Source organism: Rana temporaria, chromosome 6 (genome assembly GCF_905171775.1).
Source record: "Rana temporaria chromosome 6, aRanTem1.1, whole genome shotgun sequence".
NCBI classification, from domain to species: Eukaryota; Metazoa; Chordata; class Amphibia; order Anura; family Ranidae; genus Rana; species Rana temporaria.
The window spans coordinates 181,928,574-181,956,283 of record NC_053494.1 but is presented as its reverse complement, the minus strand read 5'-3'; the positions used below and the strand labels follow the sequence as shown (position 1 = coordinate 181,956,283).

The 27,710-nt window shown below is 42.0% G+C and overlaps 1 protein-coding gene across 10 annotated transcripts in view; it reads left to right on the top strand.

Moving 5' to 3' along the window:
• The window catches only part of PKP4 (plakophilin 4), a 372,718-nt gene that overhangs the window by 16,669 nt on the left and 328,339 nt on the right, over positions 1 to 27,710 (top strand). The gene's annotated exons all lie outside the window — the stretch shown is intronic.

The window sequence follows — 27,710 nt, the reverse complement described above, 5'->3', positions numbered from 1 at the left end:
CTGGAATCCATCCCAACGGATGGATCCGCTCGTCTGTACAGACTCACCGGATCCATCCGTCCAAAGGGATTCCCGCACGCGTCGTAATGATTTGACGCATGCGTGGAATTCCTTATATGACAGCGTCGCGCCCGTCGCCGCGTCATAATCGCGGCGACGGCGCGACACGTCATCGCCAGAGGATTTCCGCGCGGATTTCAATGCGATGGTGTGTACACTCCATCGCATAGAAATCTGCGGAAATCTTTGAGAGGATTTATCCACGGAAACGGTCCGCTGGACCGTATCCGCGGATAAATCCTCTCGTGTGTATGGGGCCTGAGACTCAGCTTGCCGGATCCAGCGCATGCGCGGTATACGTCCCCACTCGAGAATGCAGCAATAAGTTAAGAAGTATACAGGTAAAAAAAAGATACTTGCAAACTTTTTAAAATAATGACATGGACTTCTAAATAGAAAGTGACATTTTTGACTATACAACCACTTTAATCATCTGCACGCTACTATAGAAGCTTGCATATTTCTAGAAACTTTTGAATGAAAACAGAGTCTTAGTTCTCATATATTGCAATATGCTGGACAATTGCATAAGGCTTCTTTCACATGGGTGGCCAGGGGGGCAGTAAAAACAGACGGCAGTATTGCTTTCTGAATGCCTGAAAACCTTTTACCATGCTGGAGTAGCCCTAAAGTGATCCTTTCTCCCATGGCAAGAACACTGCTTCTCCATAGATACAGAACCCCCAGGGAGTGGGTGTTATCACACTTGGACAAGAAATGTGTCTAAATACTGGTGTGCTGCAGTATATGGCAGTTTTGTTCTTGGGTTTATATGCACTTATGCCATGTTCTGCATGTGTCCTTCCTATTTAAATGCAGTGTTAAGCCCCATAAACACTATTGGATTTTCCTTAGATTTACCAAAACCATGTAGTGCAAGGGCCTGCCTGATTGCAAATTGAAACTCTTAAAGTGATTGTAAAGGCTTGTTTTTTTGTTTTTTTTTCGAAAGAAAAATGTTATACTTGCCGCCTCTGTGCAGTTGGTTTTTTGCACAGATCCTCCTCTTCGGTCCCTCTTTGCTGCTCCTGGCCCCTCCCTCTGAGTGGCCCTCAGCCATCAGCTTGCTACAGGGGGCACCCAAGACGAGTCAGAGCTCTATGTATCCATTCAGACAGTCCCCCGCCCCCTCTTCCCTGATTGGCTGACTGACTGTGACAGCTGTGGGAGCCAATGGTGCAGCTGCTCTGTCTGTCAATCAGGAGGAATGTACTGGATGGCAAAGGGGATCGTGGACATCGCTGGAGAGAGGAGCTCAGGTAGGTTATTTTGGGGGCCGGTCGCTACACATAAAATGCATTAAGGTATAAAAAACTTCTGCCTTTACAACGCTTTTAAGGTTTGACCTCCATAATGAAAGACAAAAATCTGCATAAAATCTAATGGTGTGTATGGGGTCTTGGTCTCAACTTTATCAGATTCTTGCAGGCTGGAGCTTTTATTTCCCAAATCATCTTCCAAGACAGCGACTGGAGAGTTATTCTGTCGGATAAATACAGTATATATAGTACATATACCTACAAATCTGTCATTACACCCCCCCCTTTTTTTTCTTCATTGTGATGTGGGAATAGTGCTAAACTATGAGTTGGTCAGAATGTTCACAACCACACCCAGTGTATCAGAACTGAAGCATCTAGTGCTGGCTCTGGCCTAAAAATTCAGTACATTTGTTTTGATTTATGAAAACTGGCTCGCTTGATTTTGGTGTGGGACAAATCGCCAGCTACAAATACTGCAGCTGCTGACTTTTTAAATATATGGACACTTGTCTGTCCTTGACGCCTGTGATGTCGGCACCCGAAGCCGATCTGTTCCTCGGCTCTCGGGTGGTGCTGCTGCCATCTTGAGGCTTCACTTTCTGGTTCCATACTGCGCATGCACGAGTTGCGCTGCACGATCCCACTGGTCCCTGCTGTCTTCTGGGGGGACGGAGAAAGAGCCATCCAGACGTGGCATTGGTCGCCGCGGCGACCTATGCCCAGAAGTGGGAGTAAATACCTGGTTTACACAGGTATCTTCTCCCTTTTCCTCCCTGAAAGGTGCAAAATGTGACACCAAAAAGGGGCAACGACCGCCATTTTATTCTCTAGGGTGTTAGAATAAAAAATATATATATATAATGTTTGGGGGTTCTAATTAGAGGGAAGGAGATGGCAGTGAAAAACACATTAGAACTGCTTTATTTACTGTTTTATTTGTAATGCCAACGGCCACCACAAGATGGCGCCAGATCACAGAACAAAGCTTAGGCCTGCAGAAGGCCGCAAAGCCGCAGCCTCAATTACCGGAGGGCGCGGGCCAACCGCGATCGCGTGGTGCGGAGCACGGAGGCACAGGATCCTGTGTCTCCGCTCGCCCCCACTGCGCTGGCCGGTAATTGAGCCCGCGGCTTTGCGGCCTTCTGCAGGCCTAAGCTTCCTTCTGTGAAGGCCGCCAAGGCTCCATGCACACTGAAACTGATAAACTGTAGTTTATTTTTAAAGCCCATAAACTGAACTCTGTTAGCCTATGTGCCCATGCACACCTGGGCGTTTTTTAGTGTTAATGAGCTTTGTAGTTTATTGGCTTTTTTCTTAACGCTCAAAATTTGTGTTCAAAGTGCAGTTTTTTGGCAGGAATAAGCGCAAAATCCGTTGGAAAAAAAAAAAGCTATGCTAAAAAACGCTGATTAGAGCTATTGCAAAAACGCAAAAAAATTTTGAAAGGCTCCCTGCAAAGCTACTGCCGTCTTTTTATAGCTTTTTTATATTTTTTTTTATTTTAGCTTCAGTGTGCATGGAGCCTAAAAAAAGAAAATCCCAAATGTTAGGTTGCCCCCAGAAAAGTAATAAAGGGGAAATCTTCCAGTGGGGACACTAGTTGTGGTGCCTTGGGAGGGCCCTAAAGTATTCCATCAATTTGCAGGGATTTCCTCCCGATTTTGTTCTGGCTATGGAATAGGAAGTGAAGGTAAATCTCCCCAATGGGGGGGGGGGGGGGGGTTACAGACCACATTTACTCTATCCAAAATGAAAAAAATAGTTTCACCTCTAGTTCTACTGTAAGGACATTTGTATATCAGACTGTAATCTTGTAATTTCCTGTGCAGCAGGCTAAAACGAGGAAGAGGCAGTGCTTGGAGCCAGCCAGGTGTACTGTAGACCTTGCTAGAACAACCCATTCTCTATCAACAATCTCTGACCATTCTCTAGCTAGGGGCCAGGCTGTATTTCCGAACTGCAATAGTAGGAAGTCAGGCCACAAACCTAACGCCTCTGGCTGGCTGGGCTGTTATCTTCAGGATCAGATAGAAATTATCTGTCGGGTTACAGGTCTGTATTTAGTGTTTTGCCTGAAGTTCAGATTTATGCTTGGCATGTGTTTAAACTTGCTGACAATTCTTTGGAAGTTTCAGAGAGCATGGAATAGTTTCTGTGCTCTCCACAAAGTACTGTGTTCAAAGTTACTATCCTGATAATATGTGGAGTATGCTGTATTTCCACTCCCATTCATTTACCTCATGTCGTCACATTGTGGCTGTCTGGTGTTAGCAGTATACAGAGAAAAAAAATACTGCTTGTACTTGCCTTTGATATAGTATAATAAGTCTACACTATAATCTGTTCATTAAGGTTTTTTGTGGATGCCAGCCTTAAATTGCAGGTTTTAGGTGGTCATTTCTAAAACTGGCATGGGCAGGAAGAAAATACAGGCAGTTTCTGCCCATCCAGCTGTGTCTTCTAAGCCCAGGTTCACACTGTGGGAGTTCAGCTGAACTCGCACGATTTCACTCCCGCTGGCAGTCCCGATTTCGGCCGCAATTTCAGAGACATCTGTGCAGGTTTCTACACAGATGTCAATGTCTACACTGATGAACTGGCTGAATAACGCTCATGGATTTATTTATTTTTTCTTTCAGGCTTCCCCCCCCCCCCCCTCTGTTTTCTTGTACAAAAGAGTTTTATTGAAAAACACAACAATCAAAAAAAAAGAGAATACAAAAGAAAAAAAGCAGTGGAGGACACACCATAAGCTTATCATATATCAGAAAAGATAGTCCGTAAACCTGAGGTTAGTCCCGCTCCTTGGGATCCGAAAGCGAATCCAGAAGGCCGGCTATAGAATGTCCTCAACTCAAGTGGCCTGCTAGAGTGACCTAATGCTGGCTTAGGTAACATTCCGGTTATCACACCGGGGTAAATGTAAAACTTAAAAGCACAGTTGTTATACGATACACAACCTTACAAAAAAAAAATAGAAATATATACATATATATATAAAAATAAATGATATAACAAAAATAATAAAAAAAAAATTTATATATATATATATAATATATTTCAAGCAGGCACATAACAGAGGATATCAGTATTCCAATTTGTAAAAGAAAAAATGCATCCTGTGTCCAAGGCCAGCAGGACCAAGCCTGAGGGCCCGAGCCACAAAGAAAGAAAGGGAGGATGAAGAGAAAGAAAGCCAGCTAGTAAAGTAGCATGAACAAGTAGCGATGAAGGGAAAGAGGAATAGAAATGGAAAAGAACAGCAAGAAGAAAGTAAAAAGAATAAAAGAAGATAGAAGAGAAAAAAAAGAGGAAGGAAAGGGGTCCACGGGGCGGGGGGAACGGAGGCTCATCAAAGAGAAAGTAGTGCTGGGTCAAACCGTGAAGGGTGGTTGTAAGCCACCCAGGGTTGCCATACCCGGAGGAATTTATCGTGGGTATCTGCCAACACAGCAGTAAGTTTCTCATTAACCATAATATCATTAATGCAGTTTTTAACTGCTTCGAAGCTGAGAACCGGGGTCTTCCAGGCCCTTGCAATGATCAATTTAGTTGCAGTAAAAACATGCGCCGCCAACTGGCGTTCAGGGCGGAGAAGCTCCGTGATCGGTTTCCATAAAAGGGCCTCAAAGGGGTCCCTCTTCAAGTTGGTATCAAAGAGGTTGCGGAGCAACGCATAAACTCTAACCCACAATCTGCATACCCTGGGACAGGTCCACCAGACGTGTGCCATCGTACCCTCCTGAGAGCATCCACGGAAACACAAAGGAGAGTAGGAAGGTATGAAACTCGCCAGCTTGGTCGGGGTATAGTACCACCTATAGAACACTTTATAAGCGTTCTCTTGAAAGAGAACATTCGTAGAACATTTAGACAATGCCATGGTCATAGCCTGCCAATCTTCCGGATCGAGTTGCTTCCCAAGCTCAGCCTCCCACTGGAGGTGATAAGGTCTCAAAGGCGGTCTCTTAGAGTTGATAATCGCTGTGTAAATCAGAGATATGAGACCCGGGGAATGGGGGCGCGATCTACATAAGCTTTCGAAGGGGGTCATGATATAGTGGGTAGGTTGGGATCTGAGAAGGCGCTGAAGGAAATGTCGGAGTTGTAAGTAGCTATAGTGTTCCCTGAGGGGAATATCATGGGAGGAACGTAAGAGTGAAAAAGAAATAATCTTGGTTGGAGAAAGCATAGAATGAACATCTACGAAGCCATGTTCAGTCCACCATGCAAACTGTAAGGGATTATCCCTACCTGGTGGGAATAGGGGGCTATGAAGAAGGTGAAGCAACGGAAGATGAGGGGAGATCAGACCTGCAGAATATTTAACCGAGTCCCATAACAGAAGGGAATGGGCCAGACAAGGACCTATAGAAGGCGGGCGATGTGCTCGAGGGAGCCATGGAAGAGAGGCTAGAGGCGTCGGGTGGGAGTCCACCAAATCAAAAGTAGCCCACAATGGCATTTGCTGTTTCTCATGGAGACGAGACAATGGAGCGATACCCGCCGCAGTATAGTAAGCAAGCAAATTAGGAACCGACAGGCCACCATTAATTCTGCGTGCAAAAAGCACCTGCCTCTTAATCCTGGGCCTCTTATGGCCCCAGATAAACTGCATAAGTTTACGTTGGTGTATTCTAAGGATCCCCCCTCTGTTTTCACCTGTTGATCTGGCCAGTAACACCCCTCCTGTATTAGAGCGCCCCCAATATGGATTAAGGAGTAACAGATACCTTTTTGGACAGCAGCACTGTCAGTTTGTGGGGAGTGTTAGATATACTAGTAGATTTAGATACACTAACAAACTGAAGCCAAGCTCCAGCTCACACTGCAATTATACAAGCAGTTATAGCAACAGCTGTGTTCCTTTTTGGTATGAAGGTTTTAAATACATAACTAAAATCTGTCCATTGAAGTACCCCTGTCAGTGGCAAATGGTTTGTCTCAACACTCTAAATCAGGGGTAGGCAACCTTAAAGAGGTGGAAATCTACCTGAACATGGGAGAAGTCAAAGATCACTGGGCATTGTTGCCCACTGTCGCTCCCTCATACCTGATTTAAACCCCTAATTGCCATACTACCGTGTTGCAATTGTGTATATTGCACAGCAATCGTGGGTTTAAATTGAGGGGTGAGGAGGCAACATATTGCCTCCTCACTGCCTGTCAAACACACTCTGGTTACTTTTCAGTGGAGCAACAGTGCCTGCTGTATCACCAGCTGAAAATAAAGGAACGAAAACTAATGCAACCATCAAATCTAAGAATTACTAAGCTTCAATATAATAAATGTTTGCTCTTGGGTTTAATACCGGTTTAAGATATTTCTAAAATGATTTCAAGATCTCTACAGTTTTAAATTTTTTGACTCTTTAGAAGTTTACTTCAGACTGGCGTTCTGTAAAATATTTTGGAGTCTGTATCTTTAGTTGGCATGAGCTTTACATTTTGAGCAATGAAGGAATCTAATTTTATTTCATTTTGTTGTTGCCGCCATCTAAGGAATCCCATTTTCTTGAGCCGAGTGAGATGATGTTGGCAATAAATGCGAATGGAATATCTTGTATGGAAAAGCACGATACCCGCTTGTGTGAGCGATGACATCCATTGATGGGAGCAGATGACTTGTTTTCTAAACTGTTTCAGTCCTGGATAGAATGTAATCCTAGAATAGATCTCTTTTCTTCGAAGTGGAAGGAGTATTTATTAGTCGGTATGTGTGCAGGATTGGCAATGTATGCAAATTACTTTCTACAGATGATTGAAAACATAATTGTAACCCCTTAAAGCCTAAACCTTTTTCTGACACTTGTTGCTTACGGCTGGGTTCACACTAGAGATTGCAGCGGCTCACAGCAGTAGTCCGTTGTGTCTTCATTTGCCATTTCAGGTCCGATTTCAACCTGAGTTTTGGGCTGAATTTGGACCTGAAATGGATCAAAAGACACACACAGTGCTCCAGTGCAATTCGCACCATAGCCGCTGCGGAGATGTATGAACCGGCTTCTTAGAGAGCCAGTCACAATCTCCTGCTATGCGAATTGAATGCGGATAAAAGTGCATCCAATTCGCAATAGCGTGAACCTAGCCTACACGTTAAAAATCTGTAAATAAATGGGAAAACTTATTGACTAGAGTATAAGCCTAGGGTGTTCATCTGCATGCCTCACTGTCCCCATGCCTAGATGTGTGTTTAACATGGGAGTATATAGAAGGGGTGCCCTGCTTTAAAAAATAGGTGCTCCCCGGCCGTAGGTCCTTTAGACAGCAGTCTTAGAGAAGAACTGGGTCTACATGTGTGCCAAGTTTCGGGTCCAGGGGACCTATGGCCGGCCGGTACCGGGTCCCCAAAGTTACTGGAGAAATTACAGTTTATCATCAGAGTCTATGGAAGGGGTACCTGACTTTAAAAAATCGGTGGTCCCCCCGGACAACAAACTTTGCACACTTGTAGAGGAAGAATGGGGCTATATGTGTGCCGAGTTTGAGGTTACCAAGGGGGTTTGCCAAGTTTCGGCCGGCCGCTACCGGGTTCCCAAAGTCTGGGAGATCAGGCGCAAAAAGGTGACTCGAGTATAAGCAGAGGGGGGCATTTTTTAGCACTGAAAAACTTGGCTTATACTCGAGTATATACTGTGTTATATATATATATATATATATGTGATACATACATACATACATATATATATATATATATATATATATATATATATATATATATATATATATATATATATATATATATATATATATATATATATATATATATTGTGTGTGTGTATATATATGTATATGCGTGTATAATTTTTAATCTATCTAATATAGGCGTACCTGTAGCAAAAGTGTGTTGTAAGGGTTTACAACCACTTTAACGATTGCGGCGATACCTCGCATGTGTGGTTTGAACACTGTTTACATATGTGACTTGCCATACCTGAATATTAGCCTTAAAGTGTTACTAAACCCAGGACCCTGCATTCACTATACCTGGCCTCTCACAATACACAGAACATGGAAATGCAATTTTTAGTAATTATAAACTGCTAAATACCTTTTCTCATCAGCAGTTAGAGCAGTTGTGTGACTTCTATCAGTGTCTGGTTAAAGCTTGTAGGAGTTTACTCCTGACTGTCCTGTTATACTTGATCTCTCTGTCTGGACAGTGCTGATTGGCCCTGTGCTGATCACATGCACCCACCCAAGGAAAAAAAACTCATTACACACCATACTGAGCATGTGCAGCTTGTCCCCTAACATCTGTTCCATCAGCAGATGGTTTGAGGGACATTGGAAGGAGGCGTCTCAGGGAAGACAGGATTAAATCACCTTTTTACACAATGCAGAGGATTAACCCCTTAGATTCCACAGTGAGTATAACAGGCATGCTTCACTGCATATACACACTAATTTTACTGTTGTGGGTTTAGTAACTCTTTAAGAACCCCCCACCTTTCAGACTTTGGAGTGGGCAAACCTGTTTTATGCCTAATTGTGACTGTAGCTGGCATCTGGCAATTCGTTATAAGGAAAGATTTTAGGTAAATGCCGGGTAAGTCATTTCACAACTTTTATAGGAGTACGTAGATGAATGAAAGGGTGCGTCTTTGTACTGTATTTGCCTGAAGGGTGTTCGCTTTCACTTGCTGACTAATACAAGCTCTCCTGCCAGCCTGAGAAGTATCTTATTACACTCCTTATGAAAGAGATAATACAAAATGGTAAATGTAGGGGCACAGAATTCATTTTGGGGAGGTGTTGCTGCCTAATGACCTCCTCCCATTTACCTTTTGATAATTATAGTGGTAAAATAACCTGACCCCTGGCTCCTTTTTACCATCACCAGATGCACACTGTTGCAACACATTAAAGCATTGATGCTCTTAAGGCAGCACATACATTGTGACTCTGCTGTCGCCTCAATGCACGATTTGATGCACCTGAACTTTTTTTTTGATGCAGTGTTTTTTTTTTCTGTCTCTCGGGATGCCATTCGAAGTCCACAACACCAAAATGCAGTTGGGGCTGTGCGTTATTGTGCTAACGGATAAAAAGGCATGTTTTATATCCCGCCCCTTGCGACAACACAGTATGAATCTGCTTTTCTGCATAATACTGTGTTCAACAGTGACTGTGCGATTTTGGGTTTTTGTGTGTGTGTGTGTGTGTGTGTGTGTGTGTGTTTTTTTTTTGTAGTTTGCAGTAAGTCAGTCTTCCATAAGGGTAAAACATCAAAAACACATTGCAACAAAAAAGAAAAACGCAGGTGTGTGAAAGGGTCTTCATTGCTGGTAATGTTTTTGTTGGCTGCATTATGACGCATTTGATATAAAAATAATGCATGTTTGCCAGCTGCAGTCTGAGCCTTCTGCAATCAGTCAGGCATGAGGTTTGTATCCAGAAGGAAGGTCTGTCACGTGTGATGCTGGATCAAGAGAATCGCAGGTTACCGTGTTATCATTGGGTTGCTTCTTCAGAAAGGCCTGTCACATCTAGCGCTGGCTGGATTAAGAGAATCGCAGGTTATCATTGGGTTTCTGCTTCTGCAAGCTTTTCCTCTCTTGAAATACTGCTGGCTCTGTGGAAAGGATAATAATTATCTGACTCAAAAGTGTAGAATAGAAAATGGCACAGAAACCCAACTGCTGAGGCTCTCATGGTTGTGCTTCCTTTTATGTCCTCTGTACAACCTTAAAGGACACTGCTTGGTGATATTTTAAACTGTAGAGCTTCTGAAACCTCTCCATAGAGCCATCTAAAAGACTGACTTTCCTTCAAATTGGAAGTGTCTTGATTTGTAGCCCAGTATAGCAAACCCTTGAACATTGCATCTGTACCATCCTACTGACTGATGCCTCAGCTTACACATAGCAAAGCTTAGAAAGCTTGCATTACTTCAGCTGTGTTTTTTTTTTTTGTGTGTTAAAACTCCCCACGATCTGCTCTGACATGCTGAGGGAGAAGCGGTGTCCAAACACATCTTTGAATTTTTTGAACTGAGCAGATTCCCCCGTTCACAGAAGCGAGGTGGATGGAGGAATCCCCCTCTGTGATATTGTATTGCAGGGTTTGACAAATTTGCTTGGAATCTAGGAGCCAGCTAAAAATAGTTAGGAGCCAGAAAACGCACCCCGTCCCGACGAGCTTGCGCGCAGAAGCGAACACATATGTGAGCAGCGCCCCCATATGTAAACGGTGTTCAAACCACACATGTAAGGCATCGCCGCGATTGGTAGAGTGAGAGCAATAATTCTAGCCCTAGACCTCCTCTGTAACTCAAAACATGCAACCTGTAGATTTTATTAAACGTCGCCTATGAAGATTTTAAAGGGTAAAAGTTTGTCGGCATTCCACGAGCGGACGCAATTTTGAAGCGTGACATATTGGGTATGAATTTCCTCAGCGTAACATTATCTTTCATAATATTAAAAAAAAATGGGGATAACTTTACTGTTGTCTTATTTTTTTATTTAAAAAAAGTGTAATTTTTTCCCAAAAAAGTGCGCTTGTAAGACCGCTGCACAGATACGGCATGCCATAAAGTATTGCAACGATCGCCATTTTATTCTCTAGGGTGTTTGGATAAAAAATATATATAATGTTTGGGGGTTCTAATTAGAGGGAAGAAGATGGCAGTGAAAATAGTGAAAAATGACATTAGAATTGCTGTTTAACTTGTAATGCTTAACTTGTAATACGGCCACCACCAGATGGCGCCAGCTCAAACTAGGAAGAGCTGGGGACTTCACAAGGCCGCGGCCTCAATTACCGGACATCACGGGCCCCCCACGATTAAGCGGCGGGGAAGGTGGGGGCCTAGTCTGCCGCGATCCTGGGGAAAAGGCGCTTTGCGGACTAGGCCGAAGCCGCGGCCTCACCTAAAACATCCTGCCCGCAGCGATCCTGGGAAAAGGCCGCCCAAGCCAAGTTGCCAGGACCTGGCGACCGGGATTTGTCGAGCCCTGGACTATTGGACTCCGCTGTCAGAATGCACTGTTGAGCACTGCAGCCAATTGATGATCAAACACAAATGTTTTAACAAACCCATTAATTGTGTAAATTATTGCATCACCTGCACCCTAATCACTTTGGAGGTTTGTGTCTGTTTCTATATAAAGGGTGGTCCAAACTATCTGTGCTGGATGGTACCTTTTTTTTATCTTTTATTTTTATATATATATATATTTATTAAAAGCCAGCAGCTACAAATACTGCAGCTGTTGACTTTTAATATAAAGACACTTACCTGTCCTGGGCGCCTGCGATGTTGGCGCCCAAAGCCGTTCTCTCCCTCGGCTCTTGGATGCTGCAGCCGCCATCTTCGGTAGGGGAATCGGGAAGTGAAGCTGCAACGCCTTCACTTCCTGGTTCCCTACTGCGCATGCGCGATTCAACGGGTCCCTGCTGTCTTCTGGGTTCTGTGTGTTTCCCCAGAAGACAGGGGGGTGGGGGGTCGAAGTAGGTGCCGGATGTGGCGTAGGTCACCTTGATCACTGAGGTGATCTATGCCCGAAAGTGGGAGCAAATACCTGTATTACACTGGTATCTGCTCCCCCCCCCCCCTCAAAAAAAAATAATTCAAATGTAAAACCGGAGAGGGGGGGGGGGGATTCGAAAAGCGGAAGTTCCATTTTTGGGTGCAACTCTGCTTTAAGATCGGCATACCGGTACATTATACACTATTCTTCCTCTATTCCTTATAGATTTACCTTCACCTATGTAGTAGAAGGGCCGGCTGATTGCATACAAATTGAAAGTGATTTTGGATGGACTTTTTACACATTGTACAGAATAATTCTGGAACCCCTTGGGTTCCACAGTGAATATAACAAGCATGCTTTACTGCGTATAGAGACTGATTTTACTGTTGTGGGTTTAGCAACACTTTAATTTATAGGATCTACTTCCACTGCTCAGGGTTGCAGTACGGCGATATCTGAACAGAAGTGTGAACTGAAGCACACTTTGTATTTGTCTTTGATGTAGCAATTTATAAAATTATGCTGACAGGCTGTGCTCCTCTTCAATGTCCTTTGGTGCGTCTTAACAGCAGATACAAGATCAGTCCACAAATCTGTGTTTACACCAATGGACATTTGTCATGTCGTGTAAGACCTCTGAGAATAGCAGACTTTGAGCAGAATACATTTCATGCCGACTCTCTGTTCTGCTCAAATCCCTTGTTTTGTGGACTTTATTGGTTATTGATGTATGCTGGGCCGAGCAAATCTCTGTAGTATATTGTTTGCAATGATTATGCACTTCTGTTCTAGCGCTTCTAATTCCCTCTACACTCCTTTTTGTTATTTCATTATTTTCCTGCTTTGACTTTCTGGATTCAGATGAATTGTGTTAAAGGGTCACTAAAGGAAATTTTTTTTTTAGCTGAAATGACTGTTTACAGGGCATAGAGACATAATAGTTAACTGATTCCTTTTAAAAATGATTAAAAATAGATAAAAAAACAATCATATAATGTGCCTGCAGTGTAGTTTCGTTTTTGCTGTTGTTTGCTGGTTCTCTGATGTACAGAGAGCCACTAGAGGGCAGTCAGCCAATAGAGAGCAGTGATACTTTGTCTAAAACTCCTCAGCACCAATCCAGTTTCGTTTTACACACAGCTCCTTGATTAGTGACCACCGTGAGAAATCTCCCAGCACTGTGGTTATCAGGAAACAGGCAACCAGGAAGTGTCCAGAACAGAGAGGATTTACAGCAACATGAAAGCAAAAACGAACAATGAGGACATGAAACCAGGACTGCAGCAAGGTAAAGGAAGCTATTTAGCTAAAAAAAAAAATTCCTTTAGTGACCCTTTAAGTTTGTACACAGGAGTGTTACACCTGCTCAGTCTGTTCACAGATCATTGTTTACATCTCAGACACCTTTCATATCCCTTCTGTCACTAAAGGGAATCTGTCGTTGTGCTTAAATACTTTTCTGATGGCGGCGGCTGTTGTCTGATTCTTAAGCTGCAAGCTAATTTTACAGCAGTGAAGTACCTGTGCTGTTTTGAGGGGCTGCCATTCCCATCATTTAAAGGAAAACATCACCTTAGCCACAAAACTGAGTCAGCAGCGCATGCAGAGAATTACCTTGGCCAGTTGAAGGATTGAAGGCTAACTGCATGGCTCAGTCAGGGCTGACATGCCAACGGCAATTCCTTTTGGTTACACTTTGTTAATATTTATGTGGCACCCACTAGGGTCCATGTATATATTGGCACAAATGTTTACATGCTTAAAGCATACATTCTGTCTAAATTGGCCTCAGACGCCTTTTCTATTTTTCACACTGCAGAATGCAGCTCAACACCATGTTTCCGTGCAAAGCTGTGTCAATGAGCCCATAGTTCTATCCTATGGAAAATGTGCGTTTTTAATGCCAATAGATGGGAATTGCCTTCACTTTGGAGAGATTTCCTCTCACCTCCTGTTGAATCTCCAAGAAAAAATGGAAATCTTATTACCAGGCACAGACGGCAAAAAAGTTTTGACAATACACACATTTTTACTAATCTAATTGTGTGGCAGACACACTTACACTTTAATAGTCCTATGCGATCTAGGGCTGCAACGAATGATTATTTTCATAATCGATTAGTTGGCCCATTATTGTTTCAATTAATCGGTTAATAACCCTAAAAAAAAAAGTGTGGGCATACAACGTCTTCCTTCAAAAAAAAAAAAAATTTTTTTAAGGACGTTCGTACGATTTTCTAATTGACAGTGGGGTCGACATTAGTTTTCAACCACAGTGACAGGGACGTTTAGGAAGAATAGAAAACGTATTGGTCAAAGGAATTTTCAGACATTGTAGCTGGTTTTCGTTCGGAAATTACATTAATTTTAAAACTGAATGTTAAAAGCAAGTGAAAATTTCAAACATTCTTTCATTCAGCAAACGTACAAAGATTTTCCATATTAATCTAATATTAACAGTAGTATTTATTTGCTCTTTTTGTACTATAAAGGGCTAATATTTTTTTTAACCCATTATGTTACTGGCCGATTAATCGATTATGAAAATAGTAATCGATTTAATTTCGTATTCGATTAGTTGTCGATTAATCGATTAGTTTCAGCCTTAATGCGATCCAGTGGAGCCGGCCTGCTTCAGACTTGGTCAAAATGGCTCTGAGTATCTTTGCTGGGTTTATTGTAACTTGGGATTCCAGTGTGATACAGACACATGAATTATAGATTGGAAAGGATCAGCTCTCAATGACAGCAGTTAGGGAAAATGGATATGTAGTAATGCTGGCTGGTTGTTTTTTCTTAGAGCAGATCTTGCCTTGCCATCATTTAACAGTAAAAACCTTGTGAAGTCTATATTGTTTGCGGGATCAGCCTACAGGCCGTATACATCCTTTTTCATACCATGCCAAACACACTAATAGTATGTATGTCATCTATATTTTGTGCTCACATTACATATGATTACATATGACATCTTGAGGTTCTGCTCATACTGAGGAGTTGTGGAATTTGCAGAAAATTCTGTGCGGTTTACGCACTGCATTAAAATTGCACCTTGTTCATGCGAACAACTGCGGGTGTGTTAAGTTAATGACCCCCCAAAATCGGTCTGCAAAACAGTGCGATTTGCAGATTCGGATTTCATTTGTTTGATCACACATGTGATCCAATTCTGGCGTGGGGAAAAAAGGTCCTGCGCGATTTTGGCGCAAATGCCGTGCAATTTAAGCCCTACAGAATGGACCAAATGGCACTGCTGCAGAATCTCATGTGATTTAAACAGTTATGCGGTGTGATTCCTGTTCAAATTGCATGTGGATCCTGCACCGCATCCAGTGTGAACTGGGCACAAAGGTGCAGGTCCCTTTTTGATAGTTGTGTTTTTTGATGGACACGGATATGTTTTAAGGCAGCCTGCCACTGATACGTGAAGAGGATAAAGGGAAAAGTCATATCTGAGTAAAGAAATGTATCGGTGTAAATGTGGGCACATGAATCTCCTTATCTGGGCATGGGCAAAACACGCATGTTGCCACCACTCAGTACAGGCTTGTAAGCAACGCATGTGTAGTGTGTACCGCTTACAGATTCTTCAGGCAATACTTTCATCTGCTTTTTCTTTCCAATTCCAATCCCCTGCATCATTTAGGATCAACGTGCTTAAATGGCGGCTCAGAGATTACAATTGTATTATGTTGTAAATCCTGGTGTCTGTGCCGTGTTCACGAATGTTTGACACTTATTTCCCCCTGCTGCAGCTTTGCTGCGAAGTTGCAATATACAGTAATCATTAGAGAGTGGAAACTGAGGAAATGCTTCCTTCTGCCTGCAGCTGACTGATATCATCTCACCCGAGGCAAAGTTACTCAATTGGGAGCACACAGGCTGCTTTTTAATTCTAAAAAGTAGTTTTATTTTTTAAATCTTGTTTCTGAATAAATAGGGACATGCCATGGAATTCATGCAAATGTCAGTAACTAAAGATCCACTTTAATCTGTGATGGTATTTCAGATGGTGCGTGTTTATCGGTACCAGTCGTATAATAACTGAACCACACTAAAATGTTGAAACGAGCTCCATATGTTGAGAGCCAGTACAATACATATGATTATCTGCAATCTTCACAAACCAAAATAGATGTATCCCGTTGGAAAGATATTGCATTCCCGTCTTCGTGTGTTGGCTTTACTCACATTGTTTATTGCAGGTTTGTAATTTACGGGCTGAATTTGGAAAGTGAAACGTCTTGGCTTGCTAGAGGCAACCAAAATACCGCAGGATGATCTCACAATCTTTGTCTTGATATAGAAGTGTGTTAATTGCTTGTAGCTCCGCTTTTGGGCTCTGGCTTTTCTCCCACGTTAAAGTGTACCTGTCTCTTGAACACAATGCATGCAATCATCTTGTGCACCACACTAATACAATTTCCAACATTGGAATCTAATGACTGTGAGACATTTGGGTTTTATACTGCAACCAGTCAGATTTCGGGTTACTAACATTACCCTATTAACGTTAATGTTATGTGCAAGTAGAGCAACAAACATCTTAAACTTTGTTCTATATTACTGTCCCAAAGGATCCCAGCATAGCCCTTCTACACCACTCAATCCCAGGTCTAGCCAATATCCAGCAATAGCTTGCACCTTTCCTTTTCATAGTGAACAAACGGACTATTTATTTGGTCCTTTTCGCACTTGTGCGACTTGTCCTGCAACTTGGGACTGTATAGTCACATGACTAGTCATACCCAATGATTTCCAATGAGTACCGTTCATATCTGTAATGACTTCAAAGTAGTCCCTGCACTACTTTGGTCCAACTTTTATGCTAAATGAGGTCCATAGACCACGCAGGTATTGCTTCTAGTAGCCTCAGTTGCACGACTTTCAGGTCGCACAAGTGTGAAAGGGGCCTAAAGCCTGGAAGAAATCTATAGTCAATTTGCAAGAAGTAAAAGCGGTTATGAATACTATGCTAGTTAACAAGAAACTTTCTAGTGTCCTCACTGACTCTCAACCAAATTTCTCTGGCAACCCCGGCTCTGTTGCTACCATTCCTAAAACCACTCTAGCGTACGTGATTTATAAACACTTTTTGTTCTGCCTTTGTATTCAGCATTTGGGGGATGTTTCTAGCCACCTCTTTTCTCTTCTCTTGTTCCCCCCACCCCCTCCCCCATCTTTTAAATCCTTTTCTATCCTTACACACAAGTCTCAGCGTTGGCCCACAGTATGTAGCCCACATACTTGGTTACCCTAATTATTCCCTGTAATGCACCTTGACAAAACATTGTTTCTTACCATTCTCCTTTGCAATGTTTTTTAAATTTTTTAATGTTTTCCATTAGCATGTTTGGGAGATCCTACTGTCAAACCCTAAGCCTAGGTTCACCATTATGCTGGTGAAGAACCGCACGTGTTCCCACATCCACAGCAAAAACATGCTGCTGTTTATCAGACACATGGGGTGCCACTAATTCTTAATCGGACAATGCTGCTGTCCAAAGGTGCCCAGAGTGGTGGTGGGAGGGGGGGGGGCAGAGGGGCACTATAATACAGGAGGTGTATTACTGGCCAGATCATCAGGTGAAAACTGAGGGAATAAAGCCCAAGAAAACAAAACAAATGCAGCCTCCACATCTAATGGTTACTAAGCGGCAATATAATATATTTTTGGTTTTGGGTTAAATACTGCATTAATGCTGAATATAAAACTTTTGTAAAATTTAATGATGGTTGCATCTGTTTATACCAGTCCTAATAAAATGTCAATACTATGCCCTTCAAACCATTCTGTACCCTTGACAAGGGCAATTTTAAAGAATAAATTGTAGGCTCTTTTAGAGAAGAATGTGTTATTTGGCCCGAACTACAAGCTAAAATCTACAGTGCTGCAGACCCAGTAAACATAATGCCGCAATTCATGGTCTATAGCCAAGAGCTGGAAACCATTGTGCTTTGGCATCTCACTGCTGCAATCCCAAATGGAGGTGAGCATACTGTTCTATCCGGGGGAAGGCAAACCATTTACAAGAGGCCCTGCTTGTGTAGCTTTTCTCTAGCCTGCAGGCCTTGATGTATGAATTTAGAATATTCTCCCAGTGCCTGTCCTTTTTTTATGCCTTGAGGATTCACTGCAGGCAGCCCCGGAGATGTGAAAATGCTCTTAGTCTCTCGTTCTGGCATCCTTTAAGCCTTTTAAAATGGGACTGTGAAAATCTCCAATTTACACTACAGGCTGCATGGAAGTGAAGGCTTTTTACTGCTACTGTCATGCATGATATTCATGAAAAATTCCCGCTGTTATATTCTCTTTCCTGATCCATCACGTGCTATAGAAATTACTCTTAAAATGCACACAGTAAATCTATTCAAACGTTCCATTTTTTTCCTTCGTGGACTTTTACAAATGTGGTTTACAGTGTGTCCTGGGAGCCTTCAAAATGTGTACAATATGCAAATACTGACTTTTTTTGTTCTGCAAGTCAGATAAGCATTATTTTTTTTTTTTTTTAAATCTTCTATTGATATTTTGTAAGTGAAGGATGGTCAGGATGTCAGAATAATACTGGACAACAAGTGCAAATTAGATGGACGCTTGACAACCAAAATAATTGGGGATATTGAGCTGCTGTGCCAGTTTTCTGGTGTTAATTCCTCTTGTTAAAGTGGTGTTAAACCCACGACAGTAAAATCCATCATGTGCACTAAAACATGCTTGTTGTACGCAATGTGAAACCTAAGGGGTTAATCCTCTGCATTGTGTAAAAAGACTGTTTTGATCCTGTGTTCTCTGTTCCTCCCCTTCTTCCACAGTCCCCAGACTATCTTTTGGTAGAACAGCCTTGGGGGCAAGCTGCACATGCTCAGTTTGGTGTGTTGCTAGAGAGTTTTTTTTCTTTTTCCTTGGGAGGATGCATTTAATTGGACAGTGCCAGACAAAGGGTCAGGGGTCCTGCAGCCCTCATAAGACAGGCAGAAGAAAATGAAAACTTCTACAAGCTTTAACCAGACACTGATAGTAACTGCAAGACTGCTCTAACTGCTGATGAGAATATGCATTTAGCAGTTTATTTACTAAAACTATTTTCCATGTTCTGTGTACTGAGGGAGACCGGATATAGTGAATGCAGGGTCCTGGGTTTAGTAACTCTTTAATGTGTTGCACCAAATTCATGAAACCTCTGTGACATTTCTGGCTCTGCCAATGACTCCTGCACAAACTTAAGGTAGTTAACTCTTCAATGTGTCGCTTTTACTTTGTAGCATAATGCATTTGCCATATTCAAAATTAAAATACTGACCGTTCAGATCTTACAAAAGTGGAGTTATTTCAGAACAACTCTCTTTTGACGTACAGAGACCCTGGCGCAGAGTGATTTTGCATGTGCATTCTAAAAGTGGTTCAGTGTGCACCAAATTCAAGTACAAGTCCTAGACGGGTACATAAATTTGCTGCACACTGCGCCTCTTTTAGAGCGCACTCGAGACACTTTCACTAAATCTATCTGGGAATTCCAGGGATTGTCTCACGCCATCTTATTTGCATCTGTTCAGTATTTTGAATCCCTTTCGGCATTAAATCCCAGATGAAGGGGGAATTATAGAAATGTTTCAAAATTGGTGGTCAGAAAAATAAAGGGGTACTCCTGTGACCACTTCCCTCTCAAACTGGACATTGGGCCATTGCATCAAAGCAGGTTCCCTTTCATGAAAAAACAATTTCCAAACTAAAATTGTTACATCCGAATGGCAGATCTGTAATTTTGACCTTATATACAGTCTGGTCTCACTGCACTGCTATCATAAACATGAGCTAATCCCCTAATCCACAATAATTTGTCTGTGCTCACTCACTGTTTTTAAAGATGAGCTCTGGAAAAAGTAAGCTCTCCCTTGCAGTTAAACTGCCCCATCACTGCAAGGGATAGATTTATGGACTTTTTAAAAAATATATATTTTTATTTTTTCTAGTAATGGCGGCGATCTTTTTTTATTTTATTTTTTGCAACTGTGACACTGCAGATACGAAGTGACGCTTTGAGACCAGTGACACCAATACAGTGCTAAACAAAAATGCTGTCCCTGTACTAATGGCATTGGCAGGAGTGCTTTTGTACTGTGTAGGGATGGCTCAACTGAAGAAAGACAGCGATCTGTGTTCCTGCTTGGCAGAAATATAAGATCCATTTTTTTTTTTTACTAGCAGAACGGCGATCTGCCTTGTTTACACAGGCAGACTGCTGTTCTGCCTCTCTAACGATACTTTTCCTGGTTTTGGGGTTTAAAGAGGAAGTAAACCCTGATGGGTTTTACTTCCTCTTTGTTTCCCTGCAAAGGTAAAGCATAATTGGCTACTATGCATCTCATAGTAGCCCATTATGTGTCACTTACCTGAAACTGAAGCCTGAAATGTCACCGCTGTCCCCTGTTCCACCATCTTTCACCCTCCTTCCTTCCGGGTATCGTGGCTCCGGCGCTGTGATTTGCCGGAGCCGCAATGATGTCACTCCTGTGCTCGCCAGTCACGGCATGATCTCCTTTAGAAATGGCACGATCGCCGTTTCTAAAGTGCGCATGCACTTTTAGGAGAGTTTAGGAGATATTTCGAGCACTTACAGGTAAGCATTAATCTAGGCTTGCCTGTAGGTAAACGTGGTTGTAGAGGGTTTACAACCACTTTAAGTTCTTTAGTTGGCAGTGGAAGGCTTGATAAAAGTTTATGCTCACACTGAGCTTTGCCCCATTCTATCAGCACTTGCAGGGCTTGTAGGGCAAGCCAAATCACTTTGCCAGGCCAAAAAAGTCCCCCTCGATCTACAGTCTCCTGGCCCTCTGGGTGAACTGTTGGGGGGGGGGGGGGGATATAATTATCGGGAGCCATGGCGGGGATTCAGGGAAACGGGATGTGCATGAATTCTGAATCTGCTGCCGGGCCAGCCTGTAAAGTGATGGAGCCCAGGCCCCCTACAGGAGTGAGGAACTGTTTGTGGGCAGGAGCAGCTGTGTGCTGCCCTGGTCCTCCTGCTGGGCACAGAAGGCGGCAGTGCCCCCCACTAATGTGCACTCTAGGCTGGCACCTAACTTGCCTATAGGTAGTGCCAACCCTGTGCAAGTCGTTACTGCAGCAGTTGAAAATGCAAAAACAAATGACTCTCTAATATCCCTGTAATGGTTGTGGGAGAGTTCTTTGAGCATTAGCACTGATAAAAGTGCCACAGATCTCCTTCCCAGTAACTGGGGTGGTCTTGGCATTCTGTTCACTGGTAACGATTGTGGTAACTGATCAGAATTACTTTTGATAAATTGCAATTGTGTAGTGAAAATTAATCTGCACATAAGAAAATGCTTCATTGCCACTTTCCCCAGCAATCCCAGAGAGGCTGCAGCAAGATCTGTCCAGTATTGATTTCTGTATAATATATTGTTCAATAATGAACATTTTCTTTCATTTATAGGGTAATGATAGTGTATAATTTTCATGGCTTCTTGTTGTACACTATCTGCTATATTATTATGGCACAGGCTTCAGCTGGCAGAGATATTTAAAATGTTCTGGTATCCATTGGCAATTTAAACTCATTTTAAGCTCTATAAGGGGAGGCAGTAAGTCTTGTGTTCATTAAATAAGCACAGATCAAAGAGCCCACCAGCAGATTTGCGTCCTTGATCCCTTTTAAATTGAGGTTTGTGGTATTTTCTTTTACATTGCGGTCAACTTTCCAGTGTGAGGGATTCACACTTTGTGGAGCCTTTGTGACTTTTCTAGGTCAAAATGTAAGTATTGCCCTGCCAAATCCTGATGTTTGTTTCCATATGTCTTGCTTATTACACTTTTTTTTTTTTTAAATGGTCATAATAAGCCTATTGCTAATTGCAGCAATCGTTGGCAACCTGAGTTATAATGTCTAATTGGTTTTTTTTCTGGGTTTCTGGTTCCATACACGCAATAATGTGTGTGCAGTACAGCCAACATGTCTCCTGTTTGTGGGTGCAATTATAACCAGGCAGACATCTGTACACTCTAATTGATGGTGTGGTTGTTTGATATTGCTGTACTGTGGGAGTGAAGGGAGAGTAGATGTTGATCAATGTTTTAATCCTTTTAATAGCTGTAAGATTTTGATAGGAAAGCTGTATTTAAAGTGTCTCCTTTTCTGGAAAGCTAAGGTACAGTTGTGTAGATAAAACATGTTCCAATATTTATTTTCTTTTTAAAGAGGTACAGCCAAAGCTTTTTTCAGCAGACAGCGGGCTGTTGACTCATGCCAGTCAATCTGTGCAGGCTTGAGCAAGATTGTCATTTTTTAAATATTACTTTTTATTGCCGGTGTTCTGTCCATGTGCCCGCTATTGATGTGCTGTGACGACCTGCACATGCGCCACACGGAACCGCACAACAGCTGTTTTTACAATCAACTGTTGAGATGGCGCCTGCGCACAATAGCTGAAGGAAAAAAAAATTCGGTCAGATTGCGGCTCCTGTTCCCGAGGCATGTTCATGTTGGTGAGGTGTGGATTTGTACATGTTGGGGGCGTATTTAAGTGATGGGCAGTGCTGCAAAGAAGGGGGCGTATTTTTAAATGATGGCTCTTGTCGGTGAGGGCCGGATTTGTGCATGTTGGTGGCGGATTTTTAAAAGATGGGTACGCCCCGCGGGCATCCAGGAAAGATAGCAGAAAGTGTTTTGCAGCACTGCCCATCATTTCACGGACATGAACACAACTCGGGAGAATGAGGCACAATCTGACAGAAAATTTTCTTCCATCGGCTATTGTGCGCAGGTGCTGTCTCGCTGTCAGAATTTGAATTGGTCGATCAATTTTCAACCGATTCAAATTCCAATTGTTGTGAAAATTTGGAATTGGTTCGAAAAATGAAACTAAACCCTTTTTTTTTTTTCTGCACATGTCTAGCGACTTGTGGTGCATAAACAAAACGTTCACATTGGTCAAAGCCAAAATCATAACAAAGTCGCACTCATTCAAAGTCCCATCAAGTCGCAATGGAATTCACACAATTTTTAAGTCGCACTACTGTGAATGGACTCCTAAAAACAGGTTTGTTTTTTAGGTGGACTGTGTGAATTGGAACACATAACAAACATAGTGGTGTTTTTCTCAAATTTCATGGCAAAATGGGAAATACACTTTAAATTCTTCTGTACTGTACAGAAGTGCTTTTTTTTTTTTGGTTTAACAAGAAGAGAAGTGCCTTTTTTAAATGTATTTTATATTGTACAAAATCCCCTCCTTTGTTGTGGCTCACAAAGCTGAGAGGAACAAAAACATTTTTTTACACGCAGCATTTTAATCTAGTTCTTCTTGCTTGTTTTTTTTTTTTGGTGTAAGAAAAGTACTCAATACTTTGTTGCCAATTAGAAAAACAGTTATACCTCGGATTGCGAGTAACACAGTTTACGAGCATTTAGCAATACAAGCTATTATTTTTTTTAATCTGGACTGGGTTTGCGAGCATTCTCGCAAGACAAGCAGGATTCGAGTCTGAAGTGTGCAGTACCGCATTTGGCCAGAGGTGCAGAGCCATTCGGAAACGCTTTGTTCCCAAGTGTGTCTGAGCATCTCGGAGCGTCTTTGAGTGCATCCGCGCGGTCTCCTAGTGTTTCCAAGTGTCTATGGCGCCCTCCCACCTCTGGCCATATGCGGTACTGCATACAATAGCATTTTCTGTGGAACAAATTATTTGAGTTTCCATTGACTCCTATGGGGAAACTCGCTTTGATATAAGAGTGCTTTGGATTACAAGAATTCTTCTGGAAGGAATTATGCTCGTAATCCAAGGTACCACTGTACAGTACTTTTACTTTATAAAACGTTGAATTCAGTCAATGGAACCAATTTCTTTAACTAAAACAGATGCATAGGCATATAATATAGATAGCACCAAGCACGTATGAGGTATTTTTTTTTTTTTTAATGGTTAGTGTTGCTAAACCCAGAACCCTGCATTCACTATATCTGGTCTCCCACAGTACACAGAAAAGCAATTATTTTAGTAAATATAAACTGCTAAAATACCTTTTTCTCATCAGCAGTATATAGCAGTCTTGTGACCTCTATCGGTTCTTGGTAAAGCTTGTAGGAAGAGTTTTTATACTGCACTGAGCTGTCCTATCGGGATACAGGACCACTGACCCTTTATCTGGAAAGTGCTGATTGGCCCTGTGCTGATCACATGTACTCCCCAAGAAAAGAAAAAAAAAACTCTCTAGCAATACACACCAAACTGAGCATGTGCAGCCTGATGCCAAAGGCTCTGTACATGTTCTGGAGTTAGAGGAAGAGGAGGATCTGTGCATACAGGATCAAGCAGCCTTTTTACACAATGCAGAGTATTAACCCCTTTGGATCCACAATGAATATAACAAGCATGCTTCACTGCATACACTGACTGATTTTACTGTTGTGGATTTAGTAACACTTAAACAAAGAATAAATGGCAGCTATAGAACAAGAAATTAGCTTCCTTTACCTTACTGCAGTCCTGGTTTCATGTCCTTATTGTTCGTTTTTGCTTTGAAGTTGCTGTAATTCTGCTGTGATCTCCACACTTCCTGGTTGTCTGTTTCCTTATAACCACAGTACTGGGAGCTTTTCACGATGGTCTAAGAGCTGTCATTACTGTGTGTCTAAAACTTAACAGAACCATCAGATTCATTTTAAAAACAAAACACTGCCCTGGATTTGTTTGTTTTTGTTCTGTGTGTCTCTTTACTTCACATAAACATGAAACCAGTTTAAAAACGAAAGTGAAACTGCAGGCACATTATATGATTGATTTTTATATATTTTTAATCATTTTTAAAAGGAATCAGTTAACTTTTATGTCTCTATACCCTGTAAACAGTCATTTCAGCAAAATATTTTTTTTCCTTTAGTGACCCTTTATGAGATATAACTAGGACTTTTTTTTTCTGAAAATGTTGTTTGCCTGACGCCTGACGCCTGACGTTGGTTATGCCAATCACCTGTACTGTTTTGTACTCTGCATCCGGCTTGCTAGGGGAGAGATTGTAGAACTGTGCTATGCATTGAAATCCTTGCCATCCCTCTGTCAATACATAGCATTCCATACCTTCTGTGTGATGGATTTTAGTAGCTTATCGAAACAATCCATTCTGAGATGACTTCATCCAAATGTTCTAGAAATTCCTCTCTTGCTTGTGTTGGTTTAAGAGTGGAAAACTTGGAAGTTGAACAAAGCTGTGAAGACTGACAGTCAGCGAAAGATGTTTCTGGCTTGGCACAGTAAAATAATCTGTGGAATTTGATTGCTGATATTCACAGCCGTACCTAAAATATGAATGTGTTCTGGTATTTGGCTGATATACAAATTTTATAGAGGGGAATTTATTAAAACTGGAGAAGCCAGAACCTAGAACAACTGTGCATGGTCACCAATCATCGGCTTCTAGCGTTCGTTTTCAAAGCTTAACTGAACAAACTGAAGATAGAATCTGTTTAATATGCAGAGTGGCTCCAAATTGTGTTTGCTGCAGTTTTGACAACTTCCTTCCATAGTTTATACAGGGCTCTACAAATCCCGGGCGCCAGGTAGTCATGGTGACTAGAAATGGTGTCCTGGCGACTTGGCTTGGAAGGTGGGCCTTTGGTATTAGAAGTTATTACCACCAGATGTGTGAGCTGGCGCCATCTGGTGGTGGCCGTTGGTATTACAAGTTAAACAGCAATTCTAATGTCATTTTTCACTGCCATCTTCTTCCCTCTAATTAGAACCCCAAACATGATATATATTTTTTATCCTAACACCCTAGAGAATAAAATGGCGATCGTTGCAATACTTTCTGTCACGCCGTATTTACGCAGCGGTCTTACAAGCGCACTTTTTTGGGAAAAAATTACACTTTTTTTTTAAATAAAAAAAATAAGACAACCGTAAAGTTATCCCCATTTCTTTTTATATTATGAAAGATAAAGTTACGCCGAGTAAATTCATACCCAACATGTCATGCTTCAAAATTGCGTCCGCTCGTGGAAAGCGGACAAACTTTTACCCTTTAAAATCTCTATAGGCGTCGTTTAAAAAAATCTACAGGTTGCATGTTTTGAGTTAGAGGAGGTCTAGGGCTAGAATTATTGCTCTCGCTCTACCAATCGCGGCGATACCTCACATGTGTGGTTTGAACACCGTTTACATATGCGGGCGCTGCTCACGTATGTGTTCGCTCGTCGGGACGGGGTGCGTTTTTCTGGCTCCTAACTTTTTTAGCTTGCTCCTAGATTCCAAGCAAATTTGTTAACCCCTGATTTATTATCAATTTCAGGTAGTATATAACATTTTCAGTGAGAAAACCACCAGGTTGGATCATTTATTTCTTTGGCTTACCGGCAGGAAGCAGCAACTCCAGGTAAACGCCTAAATACACAGTTGCAGTAGGGCCGTATGAACTGTTTGTGATTCTGTATAGCCAGTCTGCCAGGCGACACAAAGTGTAAATTATTAGTTAAATACTGCTTTACAGTGTAACACAATTCATCTGTATGTTTTGTGAGACATCAGCTGGTTCAATAAAAACTGTCCGTTTTTGGCCGCCTTCTGTCAGATAACCATGTAGGAAGACCAGCAGCTGACCGGAATGTTCTGCTGGGGGTGTCCCCCAGGTGGGAGGGGAGAGGACAATAGGCGACGTCCCCCTGTCGGAGCACAGCTCAGTGGGGGGAGATTGATGTACTAACATCGGTTTGTTAGTACGGCAGCTACAACTGAAGCTTTCGGTTTTTGTTTTGTTTTTTTTAAATCCGCTGGTTTGAACAAAAAAAAAAACTGTTTGTGTGTACCAGGCTTTAAGCTTCATTCCCACCTGAGTGTACTAGAATCGGAACACATTTGTGATGCCATTAATTCTTTATGGCACCCCAAACGTGGTGTGATTTTGCAACGATTGTCTAGCGACAAAACACGCAGAAAACGCAATGCAAAACGCACCTGGCTCTGTGCCAAAATTTGGTACATGAGTGTTTTTGGAGCGGAGGTAGGTCCATTCAAATGAATGGCGCCACTCCAAGCTTGACACAAAAAAGCTAAAAACAAAAATGCGGTGCAGCAGGTGTTGCTACCATACGCTTAGGTGTGAATGGAGCCTTAGCTGTGTGCCTGGAATTTAGCTAGTATAGCTACCGGCAAAAGCTTTTTTTATTTAGCCTTGCATAGGGTGGAGAGAGATTATAATAAATGTCAAGTTTTTATTGCTTTTTGTAGTCCTGAGTGAATTCATACTCTCTATTTGTTCAGTTTACCGTTATAAGGCGTGAAACTGGGGGAAAAAAACGAACACATTTTGGATTGTCATAAGAACAGGAATATAGGGAAAATCTTCCGGTGTGAAGACTAGCTCTGGTGCCCAAGTGATGACCAGGGATCCCCTTCACTTCCTGTTGCTGCTGCGGGACAGGAAATTAATAGAAATCTCCCCCCAATGGACCGCCGCAAAAAAAACCAAAATTGATTACAAATCCTCCCTGGCTCTTTCCAAAGGGAAAAAAAAATATATTTTGCTTTAGTTCTATATTAAAATGAGTCTTCACTGTACCACCTGGGAGCTTTTTGAGAATCCCGAATTCCAGGGAGCCATGTTATCCATCTTATGTTCTTGAAGTTATGTCTGGTCGCATCACCTCCCATTCCTTACTTTTGGTTCAGTGCTAGTTAACTAAAATGGGAGGGGGTAGTAAGTATGACCTTAAAAACTGTATTTTTTTTTTCTTTGTTTATATATTACAGGTACTTGTATAGCATTGTTGCTGTACACAGCTATTTACATATATTGTACATTCACATCAGTCTCTAACCCTCAAGTAACTTACAATCTGAGGCCCCATGTACACGGGACGCTGCTAAACGTACGTTCAGAGGCAGTTGGACGCTTTT